At 41.0% G+C, this 21915-nt stretch overlaps 1 protein-coding gene across 2 annotated transcripts in view; it reads right to left on the bottom strand.

Moving 5' to 3' along the window:
• The window catches only part of PAQR8 (progestin and adipoQ receptor family member 8), a 43044-nt gene that overhangs the window by 5456 nt on the left and 15673 nt on the right, over positions 1 to 21915 (bottom strand). The window contains exon 1 of one of the 2 annotated variants that reach the window (XM_039217465.1): positions 2373 to 2544. The exons of the other annotated variant lie outside the window; for it this stretch is intronic. The gene's annotated coding sequence lies outside the window, so the exon portion shown is untranslated. Of the gene's footprint in view, positions 1 to 2372; positions 2545 to 21915 lie in introns of those variants that run through there. 2 annotated transcript variants of the gene reach the window in all.

The raw sequence follows: 21915 nt of genomic DNA on the forward strand, positions 1-21915 counted from the left end.
GCTCAGGGTGACCTGGAGTCAATCCTTGGTTTGGGGCTACTTTCTGGGTAACCTTGGGCAAGTTATAGAGCTGTCTAGGCTTCAATGTCTTCATCTGTAAAATGGGAGTAATAATTCTGCATACCATATGGATAGTTGTAATGGTTAAATGAGAGACTCTAAAACATAAAGTGCTTACTAAGGATTATGGAGTCAGAAGAACAAAAAGAGGAAGAGTGGGAGAGAGAAAGCAAACAGTCATCAGAATACCTTAATTCATTTAAAACAAAAAACAGAAAGAAAAGGAAGGAAGGAAGGAAGGAAGGAAGGAAGGAAGGGAGGGAGGGAGGGAGGGAGGGAGGGAGGGAGGGAGGGAGGAAGGAAGGAAGGAAGGAAGGAAGGAAGGAAGGAAGGAAGGAAAACGCTAAGCAGTGCTTCTGCTATCAGCCAGCAGGGGGATCTGAGAGTCTGAGGGTTAAGTTCTAGATGGGAGACTCCTCCAATTGACCTCCAGTGGCAGCTGGTGACAGAGCACAGCAGGGGTAAAGGAGAGGGACAGGGAAGGGCAGGAGCAGATGGAGTGTGCTAGCCCTAGGATCAAGTGGACCCAATGCATGGCTGGGCCTGGGACATGGGGCAATGTTTCAAGTTGTCTGGTAGCTAAAAGTATGGCTAAGTATGAGAAGTACTGGCTGAGAAGTATGTGGCCTGGGGGAACTGGGCTTTGTTGGAGCTCTGGGGAATTAAAGAGCTCTATTCTTTAGACACAGACTTCTCCCATCTCTTGTGAAGTAGAGAGAAAAAGCAGAAATATTGATTTTGTGGTTGGGAAAAATTAAGGTGAGTCACTGGGGTTATGAGTTGTAGAAGAAAGGAATCCCTAAAGATGCTCTAGGGTAGGCCCACTTTAGCACTGCTGTCTAAGATCAAGGGTGTTTCCATCATCCCTGGGCACCCAAACAAATTGGAGACAATTCCACATCTAAAGTTAAATAACACATGACTGTACAATTTCTGCTCCTCATCGTCTCCTCAAAATAAGGTGTCTGGGACAATAGGTTCTTATAAACCAACAATGCAAGTGAATTTCTAAAGACTGAAAACTCAGGTTTCGGTTGTCTAATGATTGGAACTGAACACAGTTTAGGCATCTGTCCATTCTGAGGACATGATCTGACAGATCATGATACTGCTTTATTGTCAGTTTCTAGAAAACCCTGTCTGCAGAACTCTGACCCCAAGTGTTCCTCCAGTCCTCATACCACCAACCTAACTTCATGGCTTTATGTTGATGAGTCCTTTTCAGAAAATTATTTCTACTACTCTCTTACTTATGGAAATAAACTAGGAGAGGTTTATAGAAATAAGAAATACAAGACCTAACGGTTTAAACTTTAGCTTCAAAGGAAAGGATGCACAGGGGGAAAAATGGCAGAATCATTGTTTCCCTTGCAAATGAGACCTTCTTTTCCAAGGATCTTTAAATTTTTTTTAATGTTTATTTTTGAGAGAGAGAGAGAGAATGCAAGTGGGGGAGGGGAAGAGAGAGAGAGGGAGACAGAATCTGAAGCAGGCTCCAGGCTCTGAACTGTCAGCACAGAGCCCTATGCAGGGCTCGAACTCACGACCTGTGAGATCATGACCTGAGCTGAAGTCAGCTGCTTAACCAACTAAGAGACCCAGGTACCCCTCCAAGGATCGTTAAAGTGCCATCACACCAGTCTCAGAGTCTCCTTAATAAGTCCATCCTCTGGCATGTGTAGCCCAACACCCCCAAGAGAGATCTGGTAGTTGCAGGGACACTACCACAATGGCCTCCGACTCAAGCTATGATCTCTTATCTGTCAGTGATGAGGGTGCTGCAAAGATCTAGATCATCTATCTGTTGGTGAAAAGGATCTAAATTTTTACACTTTGGAAGTGAAAAACGAAAATTCTAAACTAATAGAAAGAGAGGGGATTATCTCTTTGTCTTTTGCTTAGCAATTGCCCCTTCCCCTGCCATAAAATTCTCCCTTCACCTGAGACAGCCACCACAGCCACAGCAATGGTAATAAAGTATAATTTTTAAAATCAGCGTTAACTACAGAAGCCCCGTCCAGTGGAGTCCCCCATATTTTACCCCCGTAGACAGGATTTACTGTCGCTGTGCCAGAGTGTGCAGTACTTCCAGAAATAGTCTTCAAAGGGCCAGCTATAAGGTTTGAGAGTCTTTCTTGGAGGAAATCACCCAATGGCATCATGATATTGGTGCAGGCACCCACCTCTAGCCTCCCAGTGCCAGCTCTAAGGGTGCCTCCCTCATTCCTGGCCTCTGTCCCCATGCACTCCTCCCTGAGCTGATATGGCCATCAGCTGACTAAGATGCTACCTTAGAATGATCTCTTCTGCACAGGGTATGCTCCAGCTCCTCTGCTGAGACAGCTGAAATGGAATCTTCCTGAAGAATACGCATGAACTGGCTAAGCTCAAGTCATATTTTGATCAACCACAGAGCTCTTCCAGAACAAAGATCATCTACTCAACAATACTGCAGACTACAAAAGCCAAAATGGATGGATAAAATAAGACCCCTTTCCTCAAACAGCCTACAAGAAGATTCAAACTTCATGAATCTATAGCTAACACCACTGGACTGCATATAATTGAGTATTAAGTAGACTGAAATACAAACAGGTCTCCAGAGTGGAGCTCACCCGGGATACAATGGGGCTTAGAAAAGTGAAGGGGTGAGAAGTGGGGCAATTCAGGAAGGGGGCGAAATATGAGCAAGGGAATGCTCTGACTTCTTCGTGGGCCTATAAACAGAGGGGCTGTTGGAGAGTAATCAGGAAGTGAGGGGGTAGGTGCCACAGCATTATTGAAAGGAGTTTAGATTTGATGTTGCAGAAAGAATATGGGAGTTCACATCTCATCCTTGAAGCTTTAAGCCTGTTCAGTCCTCATCTCATCTGAGTTGTAGGAATTCATGCTGCTGACCAATGCCCCCTCTCCTGGCCTAAGTGACACTACTCTCTTTGGTCTTGTCTGTTTTCTCCTCTCACCACCCCTATCAACTCTACTGTTCCCAGGGGTCCGCCACCTGCCCCTTTTCCACCTCCACAGTCCCTCTGATGTGGGTACTTTCCCCACAGCCTTGGCTTTAGCTAGCACCTGTATCAGATGATTCTCACACATACATCTGTAGCCAGATCTTTCCTGAAATTTGGATTCAAATTTCCAGTGGCTCTGGATTTGTCCGACTGAATATCCCATAGGCACTTCAAACTCAACATCTTCAAACTTGTCCTTTAACCCAGATTTGATCCTTCCCCTACATCCAATCAGTCCTCTAGGCCTGTTGGTTTTATCTCACCATTTCTGGAATCCATGCATTCTTTCCATTTCTACTGCTCTCCACTCAGGCCTTCAAAATGAACTGATGCAGAAGATAAAAACAGCAGTGTCATAACTGACTTTCCTTCCTTAAGTGATGGTTCCCCTGCCTCATGTCTGCCACACCCTCTCTTCTATGAACCACTTCAGGGTGACAATTTAAAAATGGAAATCTGAATACCACTCCCTTCCCCATATCCCCCAGTAGCTCACCATTGTTTGTTTACAACACAAACTTTAATCCCTTAACAGGCCTACTTCTGTTGACCACTCTCCTCTCTATCCACACCTCCAGGCCACTTTAATGGCCTGGATCATAATACTGGGAGATTTTCAAAAGTGCCAAAGTCTTCATCTCCACACATGATGATAACCCTCCAGTCAGTCCAGCAACCCCAGCTCAACATGATGCCCAGGAGACAACTCTGCCAAGAAGCCTTTCCCACCCCCCAGACTGGGTTTAGGGCTCTTCCTAGCACACTTCTGTCCTGGGGTCCTGATCATTGGTTTACTCTGCTCACTCCCCTATTCATGGCCAGCTGTGTTACTGTGCAAGTTCCCATGTCTAAAACAGTATTCAGCATATAAAATAATTATACACCTAATCATATTTACTGAATGAATAGCTCTTTAGGCCCAGACATATGGCACCAATTTCCTTCTGCTCAGCAAGGTCAAGGGAAAAAGAAATAATGTTTGGGAGTCAGAGGGTCTGGGTGTTCCATATTTGCTCTAGTCAAATAGCTATGTGGTAATGCCCAGGACATTAAACTATTGAGTGTAATTTTCTCCATTAAAAAAAGGTGAGTGAGAGGTGATTTCCTATTTTTCTATCTTTCAGGATAAAAAGAAGATAAATAATAAAATGGGCAGTAGTTGAATAGTGCTTTGAAGAGACTAAATATGCACATTAAAGTACTAAAAATATTTAAAGAACTCACGAAAGGACTGTAACTTAGTAATATATAATTTTTCTGCCTTATATGGGATGTTAATGCAGTCCTTGAAAACTGAAAAGGCATTTAAAGTTTATGGTTCATTTCTGGGAATCCTTATAATACCTTCCCCAACTGCCTTATGAAGAGTTCAATAGACTCAAGTCATAACAGAATTGGAATTTAAAGTTCTATTTTAATGTGAACTGTTATTTAACTCTATTTTAATAATATGAGTATGGTATCTGTGCCACGAATTCAGGTAATGTTTATACAAGAAAGTGTTAATGTTACATCACATTTTGGTCTATGTAGGGATCCAATCTTAAAGTTTTATTGCAGGTGCTCCTTTAAACTATTTAGAAAAATTAAAGATAATTACTATAAGGCAAAACAGAAAGAGCAGGGTAAAGTTTATGTTCATAGCAATAAGTTGACATTTTAATAAAGAACTGTACATTTGCATTTGCTTCTTAAAAAGAGATCACAGCCAAAGTATGCATTCTTTTAAATATTTATTTTTGAGAGAGAGAGAGAGAGAGAGAGAGAGAGACAGCATGAGCAAGGGAGGGACAGAGAGAGAGAGAGGGAGACACAGAATCTGCACAGGCTCCAGGCTCTGAGCCATAAGCAGAGAGCCCGATATGGGGCTCAAACCCACAGACTGTGAGATTGCAACGAACAGTGAGGGCAGTGGGATACCTGGTATAAATGGTTAAATCTGTTACTAGGAGACTGGAGACAGGCCTAGCTCTATGGGGGCTTAGAAGTGGCATGGCCATTGTCCTACTTTGGGTCCTCATTATCTCCTACAGGTGCCTCTTTGGGATACAGAAGGCCGTCCCTGTGGTCCCTGCCCGTGTATCTCCATGACTAATCCCAACTGTCCCCTGACCCTGCCACTTTTGTGTGTTGCAGTAATTCTGCCATCCTTTCAGGACTTTGTACACAAGCACAAAGGCATGGAGTACCCACTGATGGCCACTGGCCAAGTTCAAATTTCCCCTATGAAGCCTTCCCTCCAGGTGCTCCTTTGCTTCTGCTATCCCTGCACTACCCCCCATTCTAGCTCTTTCCCTTCTGTATAACTACAGTATCCTGGTTTATATTACAGGCATACCTTGTTTTGTTGTGCTTTGCAGAATATTGCATTTTTTAAAGATTTTATTCATTTTTAAAAGGTTATAACTCTTTAAACATTTTTTAAAATGTTTGTTTATTTTTGAGAGAGAGTGTGTGTGACAGAACATGAGTGGGGCAGGGGCAGAGAGAGGGAGACACAGAATCCAAAGCAGACTCCAGGCTCTGAGCTGTCAGCACAGAGCCAGAGGCAGAGCCCAAACTCACTAACTTCAAGATCATGACCTGAGCCGAAGTCTGGCATTTAACCAACTGAGCCACCCAGGTGCCCCAAGATTTTATTGTTGACTAATCTCTACACCCAATGTGGGGGCTCAAATTACAACCGCAAGACTAAGAGTCACAGCTCCACCAACCTAACCAACCAGGCACCCCTGCATTTTTTATAAAGTATGCTCTATGCCCAACATGGGGCTTGAACTCATGACCCCAAGATCAGGAGCTACATATGCTACTGACTGAGGCAGCCAGGTGCCCCCAGGTACCACATTTTTTATAAACTGAAGGTTTGTGGCAACACTGTATACAATAAATCCATCAGCACCATTTTTCCAATAGCATTTGTTCTCTTCATGTCTGTATCACATTTTGTTAATTCTTGTAATATTTCAAGGTTTTTTTTTTCATTATCATGTTTGTTATGGTGATATGTGATCAGTGATCTTTGTTGTTACTATTGTAATTGTTTGGGAATGCCATGAACTGTGCCTATTTAACACTGCCAACTTAATCAATATGTGTGTTGATTGCTCCGCTGACCAGCCAATACCTGGTCTCTCTTCCCCTCCTCAGGCCTATTGAAATAAGCCCAATTGACAACATTACAATGGCCTCTAAGTATTCAAGTGACAGAAGGAGTCACACCTTTCTCACTTTAAATCAAAAGTTAGAAATGATGAAGCTTAGTGAGGAAGACGTGTTAAAAGCCACGACAGGCCCAAGTTGTGAATGCAAAGGGGAAGTCCTTGAAGGAAATCAAAAGTGCTACTTCAGTGAACAAAAGAATTGATAGAAACTGAAACAGTCTTATTGCTGAGATGAAGAACATTTTAGCAGTTTGGATAGAATATCAAACCAGCCACAATGTTCCCATAAGCCAAAGTCTAATCCACAGCAAGGCCCTAACTCTCTTCAGTTTTGTGAAGGCAGAGGGGTGAGGACAGTGCAGAAGTAAAGTCTGAAGCCAGCTGAGGTTGGCTCATGAAGTTTCAGGAAAGAAGCCATCTCCATAACAGAAAGGCACAGACGTGAAGCAGGAAGTGCTGATGCAGAAGCTACAGCAAGTTACCCAGAAGATCTACCTAAGAGACTTCATGAAGGTGGCTAGACTATGTAGCAAATTTTCATTGTAGATAAAACAGCCTTCTATTGGAAAGAAATGCCATCTAGGACATTCACAGCTACAGAGAAGTCAGTGCCTGGCTTCAAAGCTTCCAAGGACAGGCTGACTCTCCTCTTAGGGGCTAATGCAGCTGGTGATTTTAAGTTGAGCCAGTGCTCATTGACCACTCCAAAAATCCTGGGGTGCTTAAGAATTATTCTCAATCTACTTTCCCTGTGCTCCATAAATGGAATAACAAAGCCTGGATGCTAGCATATCTGTTTCTAATATGTTTTACTAAATATTTTAAGCCCACTGTTGAGAACTACTGCTCAAAAAAAAAAAAAAAAGATTCCTTTCAAAATATTACTGTTTATTGACAAAGTGCCATCACCCAAGAGCTCTGATGGAGATGTACAACAAGTTAATGTTGTTCTCCTGCCTGCTAACACAACATCCATTCTGTAGCCATGGCTCAAGCAGTAATTTCAACTCTCAAGTCTTATTATTTAATTCATAATTAAATTCTATAGTTTATAAATTAAATTATAAAATTTATCATATAAATTAAGTCAAATGTTACTCATTTCACATTTCCTAAGTCTATAGCTGCCATAGACAATGATTCCTCTGATGGCTCTGGGCAAAGTAAAACGAAAACCTCCTGGAAAGAATTCATGACTCTAGATGTTATGAAGAACATTTATGGGCAGAAGTCAAAATACCAACAGTAACAGAAGTTTGGAAGAAGTGGATTCCAACCCTCAGGGAGGACACTGAGGGGTTGGTTCGGTACTAGGAGGAAGTAAGTGCAGAAGTGGTAGAAATAGCAAGAGAACTAGGATTAGAAGTAGAGCCTGAAGATACGCCTGAAACTTGAGTGGATGACGAACTGCTGCTTGTGGATGAGCACACAGTCATTTCTTGAGATGGAATCTATTCCTGGTGAAGATGCTGGAAAGACTGTTGAAATGACAACAAAGGATTTAGAATATTATATAAACTTAGTTGATAAAGTAGTGGCAGTGTTTGAGAGCAGGATAGAATCCCAATTTTGAAAGAAGTTCTACTATGGAAAAATGCTATCAAACAGTATCACGTGCCACAGAGGAATTGTTCATGAAAGGAAGAGTCCATTGATGAAGCAAACGTCATTGTCTTATTTTAAGAAATTGCCACAGGCACCCCAACTTCAACTACCACCCTGACCAGCCGGCAGCCATCAACATCTCAAAGATTTCAGTAAGGTTTTATGGAAGTCACATTTTCTTCTCTTGGACAGTACTGGAATTTGATTTACGAATAAACTCAATGTCAAATAACTGAGTTTTTTGATACCAACTGCTTTTGTAAGGCCAGCTACAAATTATCTGTGTTAGTGGAGCAAAGCAGTTGTACAGCAGCATATCTGAAGTTGCCTATCATCGTTTGTGGGTTTGGTTTTAGAGCACAGTTTTTGAGGGCATCATGGTTAAGAGCCTAGACTGTAGGGCCAACTGCTTTAGGTTACCTGCTGGCTCTGGGACTTTGTGTAGCCTTGGGTAATTTGCTTAATCTCTCTGTGCTTCTGTTTCGTCAACTGTAAAATGGAAATGATGACAATAATAGTACTAATGCCAGATAGCTGTTAGGAAGTTTAAATGAGCTAATATTTGCAAAATATCTAGAACACCATTGGGCGTGTGATAAGCACCATGTGTTTGTTATTTCTGTTGTTGCTGTTATTATTATTACTATGAAATTTTCATTCCATTCAGTCATTTATTCAACAACAACTTATTGGAACATCTTCTATGTGCGAGGCACAGTGGTAGGTGATAAAAGATTCTAAAGCCCTCAAAGGACCTTATAGTTTAGTGGGCAGAGAATATATAGGCACACATCAAAGACATTGCAGGTTCAGTTCCACACCACCAAAGTAAAGCAAGTATTACAATAAAGTGAGCCAAATGAATTTTTTGGTTACTTAGTACATATAAAAGTTATATTTATACTATATTATAGTCTATTAAGTGTATAATAGCATTTTGTCTTTAAAAAAATGTATATACCTTAATTTAAAAATGGTTTATTCCTAAAAATTGCTAACATCATCTGAGCTTCCACTGAGTTATAATCTTTTTGCTGTAGGGGGTCTGCTATATCTGTAGCATGCTATCTAAAAAGTCTTTTCCCTGATTAGCAAAGTAGGGAATTAAGTGAAAAGCTCCATATTTAGCAAACGGACATAGTTTGATACTGATGATATTTTATCTGGAGGCCAAATAGAAGTGCTCCAAAGCAATGATGTTCCCCTGTCTATTACAAGGACCCTAGTTTAAGGAACCACAAGCTTAGAACAGCTGATTCCGTGGAAAAGCACCAGATGAGGAATTAGAAATCCCAACTTCTAGTTCCAGCTTATGGGACTCTAGGCAAATCACTCAACCTCTCTATACTTGGTGTCCTTGTCCATAAAAGGGGTTATAATCTCTATAAGCTATAAAGTTCTGCAGTTCATCTGGGCTGTGTTTTGCTTTGTATAAAAGATCAAGCAGTGTGCTGAAATCACCAACAAACAGATCCCGTGACATCACCTCATGTCACTATGGGAGGGGGTGTTCACACAGATGGCAGGAAGGTGGCCTGCTGGTTGTTGGACAGAGAACAAAAGAGCAGCAATTTCCATCAAAGAGAGCAGAAGAAATGCTTCCAGAATCCATAGAAGCCAAGCATCACACATCACTGCGTAACTATAAATGGTTGAGAAGAAACAACAGCCAAAACACCAACTTAGGATCAATTTACAAGGACTGGAACCTTCTCTGAGCAGCTTTTGGCCCAACAGAGACACACGTGAAATTTCAAACAGTCTCAAACAACCTCAGGATCTCCAGTCATTCAAGTGAGAGGCTGTTGGGCCTACATTGATCTTTGTTTTTTGTTTTTTTGTTTTATTCTTAGGAAACACATTTTTTCTCTATTCATTTTTTATTTTTTAAATATAATTTATTTAATTATAAACAACAGGCAGTGCTCATCCCAACAAGTGCCCTCCTCGATGCCCATCACCCGCTTTCCCTTCCCCCCCACCCCCATCAACCCTCAGTCTGTTCTCTGTATTCAAGAGTCTCTTACGGTTTGCCACCCTCCCTGTCTCTTTGTAACTATTTTCCCCCTTCCCTTCCCCCACGGTCTTCTGTTAAGTTTATCAAGATCCACATATGAATGAAAACATGATATCTGTCTTTCTCTAACTGACTTATTTCACTTAGCATAATACACTCCAGTTCCATCCATGTTGCTGCAAATGGAAGGATTTTATTTTTTTCAAGTTTATTTATTTTGAGAGACTGCGTGTGTGTGTGCCACACATGTGTGCACACATGCACACACACACACAAATTGGGGAGAGGCAGAGGGACAGAGAATTCCAAGCAGGCTGGGCACCATTAGCACAGAGCCTCCTTCAGGGCTTGATCCCACAACTGTGAAAACGGGATCTGAGCTGAAACCAAGAGATGGATGCTCAACCGACTGAGCCATCCAGGTGCCCCTCACCTTGATCTTTGTAGCCACATCTGCCAAATAACATATCAGTGTTTATAAAGTCATATTTCAAAGAGTGGTACTACCAGCAGAATCCTGTTATTTAGCAGAGATAATTTGGCCATGAAATCAGATTCACCAACAGTCAATGCATATTTTCTCCATATTTAAGAAAACCTAACAAATATAAATAACATCTCAATATCCAAAATGGGAGATATGATTTCACAAATTTTGATAAATCTATACAACAGAATGCTACATACCTATTAAAATAATTATGTAGATATTTACATTTATTGTTATAGAAAGATATATGTTTTTTTTGCTTGTGTTTTCACTGTAGTCTCCCCTACACTTAGATAGGGACTGACTAGTACGTTATAGATGCTCAACAGGGATTTGCTGAATATTAAAGTGAACGAAAGACATTGTTACAAGGGAGAAACAAATTAAATGAATGTGTCCTACTTTTGTAAACATATACATGTGGCACAGAATAAGCATAGAATTGTGAATAATCAAAACATTAATACAGACATTGTTACATGGTGGGATCATGGGGAATTTATTTTTCTTCTAGGGTACATACTAGCATTACAGTACTTTTCTAAAATAAAATTTTACTACCTTTGTAATTGAAAAATGGTTATTGCTATTCGACAAACAGGAATATTTGACATAAATATGTAAAACTTGGTAAAACATGTCTAATTAGTACAATGGATTTTAAGACACTCCCCCTCACCTCCTCCCCAAAACACCCCAGCATTAGAAAGAAATGCACACTTATTTGCATTATTCTGTGGTTTTTGAGCTCAACTAGTTAGCATATCATACTAAAACAATTATTAGAAGCAACCTATATATACTTGCCATAATGTAAGCCAATGGTCATGGGGGGTGTGAAGGGGAAAAATATGTAACATTTGCTGTTAAGGCAACAATCCTGTTCTCTTAGATTGGGAAAGTCAATATATGCAATATTGTCAAAAGACTTCTCACAGCACACAAACCCAAATGGCCTTAATAATCCAGTCAATCCCTGACTGTCTGGGCTCCTGGCATGGCTAAACCTTGCCTATAAGAAGGGTGAGGGGCTCCTGTGTGCCACAAATACTCCAGAAATACGTGTCACTTTCTATGCTCAGTGACTTTTCCAACTCTGAATCTCTTCCTCTGTGGATCCCCATAATACTGACAGGAGAAAGAAAAGATGACCTTAGTTTGTCAGTTTGGTGGTGCTCTGGGGAAGATGAGCAGAGGGTATTTCCTCTGAGTGCCTTTCTTTCTCCCGCTAGAACCCTCGGCTGGGATTCCTGCATTTTTTTTTTTTTTTTTTGTTAACTTCTTATACTTCCCACATCTCAGGTAGTCTCACTTGAACAGGTACTGTTTTCAAAATGCATCATTACAGACACAGAATGTACCTTCCACAGGCAATAAATAGTATCTGCATTTAATTCCGGTGGCAGGGGGGCAGGATTTGGAGGTGCTGGGAACAGTTTAGAACACACTGAGCAGTCCAAAGTCAATCAACAGGTTAGCTGGGCATGATGATTGCTTTTCTTCAGAGACTTCTTGTTTAGGTAGAGGTAAGCTGTGCTGTCTGAAACGCCTGCTAATTAATGCCTAGGGACAGGAGTCCCCCCAGACTTTCTGTAAGAGTGTAACTACAGGCTTCGTTCGTTAGGTATTGGTCTCAGCTTGGTCCAGCCTCTCGTCTGCAGGAAGCTTCATCTCCCACCCGCAATCCTGCTGGGACTGGGGCCAACCCAGGTGAACCCTGAAGACAGCTGCATATTCCACTGGCAGGAAGTCAATCTGGGAAATGTACTTTCCATAGCAGAAGAATCTGATAACAAATTGAGCCCAGGTTGGAGTACGATGTGAGGAATGTGTTTTTCCCTAGCAATTAAAAGTTAACCCTTTTGCAGCTAATGCAGTACACTCTCCCAGTAGCCCCAACACCTGGACTTTTAATTTGCTCCCCAAAATGGAGCAAATCAATTCATTCTCAGTTTCTCTTCAGATATCCTCAAGCCCTTAATTCAATTCCACATTGGCCATGAAGCCTTCTCCAAGCCACCTGGATTCCTTTTCTCCCTGAACAGTTATCTACCTATTCCATACATTTGGTAAGCAGAACATCCAGACTCAAGCACTATAACACCATGTATGTAGAAAGGCTTGTCTCTCCTACGGGTTGGCTTATAAGCCCCTTGAGACAGGAACACTGACTTACTCATCCTTTATCTCTCCTATCAGCAACTATCAGAGTAAAGGTGCCCCAGAATCTGTCAATAGATAATTGTTCAAAGACAAAGTGAAATAAGATTCCCCTTTGGCTCTTCGCTTCTAAAGGTAAAACCAGTGAGATCTTTGATAATGAAAATGTATTTTTCAAAAGGAAACAACATCTGAGTTGGATGTATTTATCTGTGTGTGGTTCATCTACATGGTAGGTATCCACAACAGTGTTTAAACTGTTAACTGATTTCCAGTCACCAGCTCACTTCTGGTCTATCTCCTCTTAACCATTTGTACTTTTGTGCCCAAGAATGCCTAAGCAAAGATGCAGGAAATAGAGAGGCCAGGCAGAAAAAAAGTATAATAACATTGGTGCAGGGGTTAGCATATTGGGAGACCTACTTTTTAATTCTTGTTTCAGAGAAGAAGACAGAACAGACTGTCCGTCCTGGTTCCCTGAACAAGCCACACACTTTCCCAGTGTTAGCTGTACCCGTCTATGCCTAGCAGAGCCTGCTTCTCTCTCACATTCAGGCTCAGATATAGCCTCTTCTGTGCAATTTAGCAATAGCCCAAAGCAGATTTAATCACATCCTGTCAAACTCCCCTTAGCGTTATGTTGTAACCGGCTGTACACATGTCTTCCTTTACACTAAATTGTGAAACTCATTGAATTGCACGAGGACATTATTCATTACATTACAAAAAAAAATTTTTTTTTAGTTTCTATTACTTGATTGTGAGAATAACTGAGGCACAGAGAATTTAAGTGATTTATTCAAAGCCTTAAACCAAATCGGCCCTTAAGGTATGGACAGACCCCACTGCTTCTGACTTTTGTGTCCCAAGAGCCAGTCACCTGGGTTTTAGATAAAGAAAGTCCATCAAACATAAATGGAAAAAGAAGAGCTGGATGAGAAGCGAGTGCCTGTGTGCCTCTGACCTGACAATGACTAGGAATCCTGGCTCCCTGTAACATCCTAGGTGTGTTAGCCAGAGCCTCCTCTCCTGGGGACATTCTAGGAGGGCTCTCTGAAGGGGACCTCTGAAGACCCCTCTCCACTTCTCAGTGTGACCTTTTCTACAAGTTGGAGTAGTAGTTCACAATCAGTAGGTGGTCTGGTTGAAAATCATTCATCATTCCATACAGGAGCTTCTGTTTGAAAAGTTCAGATCAATGACTATAAACTCTCACATAGCGCCAGCTTTCCTCTCCATTTTATGAAAACTACCCACCTGCCTAGCCTGCAAGTTCTACCACAGTGGTGATTTTTTATCACTCAGGACTGCTTTAGTTCCAAGATTTCAGAGTTTAAGTTCCTTCTTCCTGATCACGACATCCTGACTTCCACCCTCTAACACACTGGGCTCCTGATGACCTCTGGTCCCCCAACCTTTTTTCTCCCTTAGCCCACCCACCTCGGTTGGCCCACCCACCAGCCATTTCATTTCTACCCTGGCTGGCAGCCCTTTTCACCCTCTACCCTTTCGCTGGGTCGGCCTGCATAGCCCCACCTTGATTACACCCAATTTCTCTCTTTTCTCACCAGTTACTGTATACTGCTAGAGTAACTCGTGAAACATTATGAGACCATTACGATTCTATGCTTTTTCACCTCAACCAAGACTTTACAACATCCATCTGGGTTGTATGTTTAAAAACAAACTCCTGATGTAGCTAGTTTTGTGATTGGTCTGACCAATCCCCCAATCAGCTAGCCTCAAAATCAAACTGGGATTTCTCCTTTTCCTCCTCCTTCCCTCAAATCAGTCATCAAACCTTTTTCCTTTTTAAGCTGCTGCATATCCAAAGCCTGTTCCTTCTTTTCATTACCCCATAAACCCATATACAGTCCCAGCTGTTCAATGGTGATAACTCCCCAACTGAACTTGCATCTTTCAAACTCTCTCCCCGTTCCACTTGACTTGACTAAAGTTCAGCTCTGATAAAGATAAGCCACAAAGCCACTGGTAGCCTTCTCCTCTCTGCCAACAAAAGCTCACATTCCTATGGCTGGCAGTCAAAGCCTTCTTTGCCCTAACCCTAATCTGCATCTTCAAACATCACCCACTGCTTCATTTCATGCAGAACAAACAGAGTAAATAGAACACATCAGGGTGTGCCCCACATACTAAGGATAAGTACTGTCATGCAACTCCCAGTTCCTAAAATAAAATGTATTTCTTACCAAGGGTCATGTTAAAGTTTGAGAACCACTGATCCTCACCATTTGCTATTCTTAAGCATGCCTTGCAACTTGCTCTTTTCATTTTAAAATTATGAAATACTTCACGTATACAGACTAATTTGGAAGATAATACAACAAACAACTGTTTGTCAACTCAACATGTCATAAGTACTTCAGGTTTTAAAATATGTTATTTGTGTGTATGCATGAGTGTGTTTATATGTATGTGTGCATGTATGTGTATATATGTATACGTGTCTCCAAAACACATACACCTCCTGTGTCCCAGCCTCCTGTGTCTACCCATTCCAACCTTCCCTCCCAGCGGCAGTCACTGTACACTGAATTTGGGATTTTTCATTCCCGCTAATGTTTTCATGTGAAGCTCTAAAATTTATAGTGACACTATAAAATTACGTAACTACATGTAAGAATATAATAAAACATCATGAAATTAAATGTCCATAAACAACGTCTACTTTCGTACATTATTTTTAACCTTTATATAAATTTTGTATCTAACCTCCTGCAGGCTTCCTTCTTTATTATGTTTTGTGTTTTTCCACATTAATTGTGACATGATTCTCTAGTTGATTCATTTTCTCTGATGAGTATTTTCCAAATCACAGTTTCTTTGTCCATCTTTCCACATGCAGGTGGTTTCCAGTTATTTGCTATGACAGACTAGGCTGCCATGTAGTTCACACATTCTTTTTTGGTCTATCCCTCTGGAGTGGATTCCTCTTCAGGTCTTTGCCCAGGCTGTTCCCTTTACCTGGAATGGACTCCTCTCTACCTCTACCTCAGGAAACTTCATCCATCCCCAAAGGCACCTCTCAGATGCTGATTCTTCTGGGCGTTCCTATTCACCCAGGCAAAGCAATATCATCCATCCATTAGCCTGTAGCTTTCAGTGTGTGTCTCTTGAAAGACGCCATCACATCATCATATATAGCTTTGTCCTGCAGTTGCTGGATAATTTTCTCATATCCTAGCAGCCCATAAGTTTCTAATGGGCAAGTACTGTGTCACATGGCATTCAATTCCCTCCCCCCACTCCAAACCTGCTTAGAGCCTAGGGCAGATATTTGCCCAGAGAGGATTCACAGGGAATGCCTGCTGAAGCCACTGAACTTTCCTTCTTTTGCTGCCAAGCACTGCTATGGCCATCTAATGATATATATCTCATGATGACAGTCTACACCTAATGGCTGCCACATTCCCACGTGTTATCATTTTACCATGAGGGTAAAGAGAAGCCTGTCTCTACAATCAACATTGTATGTTGGGAGAAGCTGGAGGTACAGGGGATACCTTGAGCTTCATAACCTCCTAGGGCCAAATGATCAGAGGCAGCGCCTATGTATAAAGAAGAAAGCAAATATATTTAGACGTCAAAGAAATCAAACATTGAGCAGATAAGCATGTTACAAATTGGTGAACCAATGCTCACTGCCACCAGTGTAGGCAGGACTTAAGAGGGAATCCATTCCCCTTCCCTCTAGCCAGTCGCTACTAGTCCCTAGACCTCAGCAATCGCTGCCCAGCTGTACCCTGGGGAAAGAGGCACAGACAGCATGTGTGTTTTCAATGTCTGCCAGTGTAGCTTCAGAATCCTTGGTCAGGACAAGTGCCTATCCATCCATAGATGTTCATCTCCCCTTCAAGATCAGTGGGGTGGGGATGAGAGCATCCTAAGGAACTTCTTTCCGACTCCAAAGCAGAGACACATGCTCATTATACTTCTTTTTTTTTTAAGACACGGAAAAGGTTAACAGATGAGATATGGGAAAATCAGTTCAAGAACCCATTGCCACAAACCTCTTTCCATTTTATTCGTGAGTATAAAGTATTGGCTTAAATGATGGCAAGTTGATACCTGTTTATACTAGACAAATAAATTAGTAATAAAACATGTCCAGGCCACAGGATTTTTATAAGCAGCTGACCATTCCATGCCATATGACCTACCAGGAGACAGTAACTGAGTAAGTACCCTTGAGCTGCCCTCCCTAGTTATGGGTTGACACAAAGGTCAGCTGAAGCCCTGAAAATTCTAGTTCTACGATTGAGCTTAAAACTCATATTGGAAATGGGCTAGCCAACAACATGCAAACTTAGGAGGACCTGAAAAATCAAACTCTGGATTGCTGTCTCTAGCTTATGGAATTTGATTTTAGGAAGGGCCAAGTATGAAAACAACCATTTCTCTTTACTGTAACATGACCTCAAGTCTCAGATGACATTTGATTATAATCTGTGCAAGTGCCACCTGAGTGCCTGGATTGTTTTTCAATTGAGTTGAAATGCCTACGGCCACGGTTTCTGAGTCAGCTGCCCACCAACGTAAACTTTACAGCCCTGCACCACTCAGGCATTGCCATGGCATTGCCGCACACCACCTGCGGGCCCTGGAAGATGCAGACTCTGACTGTAACAGCAGCCAAGACACAAACACTTCTTCCAGTCCTTGCTCAAATGGCTCCTTCTCTAGGAGGCGTCCCCACCACCCAATTGATTTAATACCATTTGTACCCTCCTGAGCCCTCTAGAGCCCCTTACTCTCATCTACTTTTTGTTTTCTGTAGCACTTTTCCCTTTCCGCCTTAATACATTACTTTCTTTCTCATATGTTTTGCTTAACGGTTTTAAATTTCATACACCTAATGAAATTTCCCATCTTAACACTTTCTAATTTTGCAGTTCAGTAGTGTTAAGTACATCCACATTGTTGTATGACCAATATCCAGAACTTTTTTCACCTTGCAAAACTGAAACTCCAGAGCCATTAAACAGCAATTCCCCATTCCCCCCCTCCCTCCACGCCCTAACAAACACCCTTCTACTTTCTCTCCTATGAATTTGACTACTCCAGTATCTCATATAAGTGGAACCTTATAGCATTCATCTTTTTGTGATTGGCTTATTTCACTTAGCATAATGTCTTCTGGGCTTATTCATGTGGTAGTGTGTGTCAGAACTTCCTTCCTTTTTTGAACTGGATAATATTTCATTGGGTATATACACTGTACTTTGGTTATCCACTCATCTTTCGATGGACATCTGGCTGCTTCCACCTTTTGGCTATCATGAACAATGCTGCAATGGAGGTGGGTGTGTAAGTACCTCTCCAAGATCCTGCTTTCAGTTCTTTTGGGTATACAGTAGTCACCCCTTATCTGCAGTTTTGTTTTCTGCAGTTTCTGTTTCCTGCGGGCAACTGTGGTTCAGAAAGCACATGATCCTTCTGACATATTCTCAGAAGGTCAATAGTAGCCTAATGCTACCACAATGCCCACATGACTCGCCTCACTTCGTCTCGTCACGTGGGCATGTTATCATCTCACATCATCATAAGAAGGGTGAGTGTAAGGTATTTTGAGAGAAAGATGACACATTCACATAACTTTGATTACAGTATGTTGTTATAATTGTTCTATTTTATTATTAGTTAAACTTTATCATAAGTATGTATGTATAGGATATATAGAGAGTTCACTACTCTGATTTCAGGCATCCAGTGGAGGACTTGGCTAATATCCCCTACAGATAAGAGTGTGTGTGTGTGTGGGGGGGGTGTAACTGTATACTCAGAAGTGGAATTACCACATCATTGGTAATTCTATTTTTTAAATTTTTTGAGGACCTCCCATACTGTTTTCCATACTGGCTTTACCATTTTATAATCCCATCAACAGTGGACAAGAATTCCAATTCCTCTGCAAATCTGACAACACTTGTTATCTGTTTTTTGTAGCCATTTTAATGTGTATGATGTTAATATTTTATCTTTACTTAGGTATATTTTTTGTCCTTCCTGGGCCTGCTGCTAACCCATAATATAAATTCAATTTGCAGAGGGATCTTTGTCTATTTTGTTCACTGATGTATCCCTGAATCTAGAACAGGACTTGGTACACAGTACATACTCAACAAATATTCATTGTAAGAGTGCATACATAGGGGTACATGGGGGGCTCAGTCGGTTAAGCGTCTGACTTTGGCTCAGGCCATGATCTCGCAGTCCATGAGTTTGAGCCCTGCATCAGGCTCTGTGCTCACAGCTCAGAGCCTGGAACCTGCTTTGGATTCTGTCTCCCTCTCTCTCTGCCTCCGCTCCCTCACATTCTGTCCCTCTCTTGTTCGCAAAAATAAATAAACATTTTTTTTTTTAAAAGAGTGAACAAATGAACAGTGTGAAAGAAAGACACACTTACTGTATACTGGTCTTTAATTTCCTTATTTTTATGTCAAACTCTTAATCTGGCTATCTTTCTGTCTATTCATCCACCATCCTTTCATCCACACATTACCCTTATGCAAGCTCAGCACCTTATGAAAGCAAGTATTCTTTTAACAAATATTTGCTGACTGTCTACTATGTGCCATTATTGTCTTCAACATTGTTCAGATGGAAACTCTGAAGCACCTGGAATTCAGTGTTTTTGGAGAGCTCACAAGAAATCCATAAGAAAACCAAAGAGAGACTCTGTAGTATACAGAAAAGTTAGTTCTTATCTGGCATGGAGCACATCCGATGTTCATTTGATATCTCTGCTCCTTCGTAACACAATACCTCAGAATGAACGCAACTGTAACAGAAGTTTCCTCCACTGACCTTGCTTCTGTCCCATGTTCCTTGTTCCTATCTCAGTAAATGGCTGCCAGAAACCAGGGATATATTTGTCCCTCATCTTAACCTGGTACTCCTCTTTATCCAGTTGCCAATAATAGCTATTATAATGACTCATATATTGAGCAATAATTACTCTATGCTAGGCACACTTCTAAGTTCTTTGCACGTTATTAACTCATTTACTCCTCACAACCCTGTGAAATGGAGTACAGATGAGGCAACAGGTCAAGTCTCTTGCCCAAGAGAAGGGACCACCCAGCCGGGAAGTGGTGGAGCCAGAATCTGTACCAAGGTAATCTTGTTCCTGAGGCTTTGCCCTGAACTTCTATGCTACTCAGGAAATGCTGTTTCAACCTCATTTATTGAAAATCATTCTAAAATGTATGAGTTCACTTTCCTAAATGTGTAAGTGAAAATAACTTGTATAATTCAGAACTATCCAAGTCTTTCAGCTCCTTCTGGAAACCAGTGATCATTAGGCAGCTTGGATAATGGAGGTACAAAAATGGTCAAGAAGACTGGACAGTAGTTATGGTGAGCCTAGAGACTTACTGGGAAGTTGTTCTTAAATAAAAGTTCTAATGGGACTTTATTTTCCTGTGCTTTGATGTTTTTTCTTCAAAGTGGAATGTGTCAGTAACAATTAGCTTAACTAAAGACTTTGATTAGTCAAAGCTATATTGTAGTAGAAACACTGTCATTAATGTAAATAAGGCATATCCATTATATGAACACTATTAAAAAATGGACAACTTTTTCTACTTTGAGGTTGTATTGATCTTGGAGGCAAAGTGAGCCGGAAGGCACAGGCCCAAATTCTACTTAAATTAAATGAATCATATACTTAAAAATAAACCACAATCCTTCTGGCACCAATAGTACCATCTGTAAACTGAGAATAATAAAGGCCAGCAACTTGAGATTTCTGAATTAAAGTTGAAAAAAAAAATGTGTGTAATTATAAACCTAAGACAAGAGGACTGCAGGTCCAGAAAGTGTCCGAGTTTTAAGCTTAAGCTTATTTAGTGTGTAACAACCAACATTATTTAAATTCATCATCCATTTAACATTTAAATAAGATGCTTTTAAATAAGATGATTTTTAACCCACAAGGATGAACTTTAACATCCTAAGAGTCCCTTTAGAAAACAAAAGAAGCAGTACCAGCCAGAAGCTATTCAGCCAACTTCCACAGATCATATGGTCTTGGGAAGAGACAAGCACTGATTGTTACTAGAAAACTCAAGGTCGGTACTTGCAGTTCCATTTCCAATGCTTCCTTCCACAAAGGATGGTAGTATCTACTGGAAAGTTGCAATTATTCGCCAGCTCGCTGTTTCAGCCTCACCAGCCACTCATCTCTGCCAGAGAATTCAACTACTTCCTTCAGACAGTTCCAAATAACAGCAGCAAATGATGTTTTTTTGGCCTTATTTTACATGATATCCAAAAAAATGGAGAAAGTAAAGAATAATAGTGAACCAAGAATGATTTCAGTTGAAGTATGATTTTTAAATAAGTATTGCTAGATATAAGTAGGAAGGAGGGCTCTAAATCTTACCTGATTTAAAAAAAAAATAAAACCTTTAAAATACTTGGCCAATCTAATGCTTTGTTGACCTCTGTGGTTTTTCCCTTCCCCGCCCTTTTCCCCCACCCCCAATATTCAGTTGACACTTCTGAAATGGAAGAGGGTCTCTGCAGATTCTAGTAAATCAGAAAATTCCAAAATGAGCCTTTGTTTGACTTTAGCTTGCAAAAGAATGTACTGTCAGTTAAAACAAAAAGAAAAAAAACACACACACAGCCTGATCTTGACCACCCAGAGGGCAGCCTGCATCCTTTGTCAATCTTCCTGGAGACAGCCAGCCGTGTAGCAGCCCTCACAGCCTCAGCCTGCACAGTTTATCAGATAGTAATTTTTTCTGGTGACTATAGACTGACCCTGGCCATTCCTACAGCCTAGTACGTTATCTATAACATGATCATGAGTACTTAAAACATCTGTCAAGGAAAGTCCTGTTGCTTCACAGGCATTAACTTAACAACCTCCAAATTTCTTCAAAAGTAAAAAGAGGGGTGCCTGGGTGGCTCAGTCAGTTGGGCATCCAACTTCGGCTCAGGTCATGATCTCATGGTTTGTGGGTTCGAGCCCCGTGTCAGGTTCTGGGCTGATAGCTAGCTCAGAGCCTGGAGCCTACTTCAGATTCTATGCCTCCCTCTCTCTCTGACTTCCCCTGCTCACGCTGTCTCTCTCCGTCTCTCAGAAAGAAATAAAACATTTAAAATTTTTTTTAAAAAAAGTAAAAAGAATTATTAGTTAGCTGAGAGTAAATTAGCTATAACTAAGCACTAAGTTTCTGTCACTTCTCATTCAACTACACTGAATTTAAATTCAGCTTAAATCATACTAGACCAGATTAGGAACTCTTAAGGATCGGCTCTGGGCTGCCATTTCCTTTATATTCCCCTTGAGCATTAAGCATTTCATTTCTCCTATGAAGAGAATGACTTTAATTAGTTTTAAATTGACTAATTTAATCAATCAACTAATCAACAGTC

This window comes from Hyaena hyaena, unplaced genomic scaffold (assembly GCF_003009895.1).
Source record: "Hyaena hyaena isolate Hyena2069 unplaced genomic scaffold, ASM300989v1 scaffold_694, whole genome shotgun sequence".
In the NCBI taxonomy this organism is placed as follows: Eukaryota; Metazoa; Chordata; class Mammalia; order Carnivora; family Hyaenidae; genus Hyaena; species Hyaena hyaena.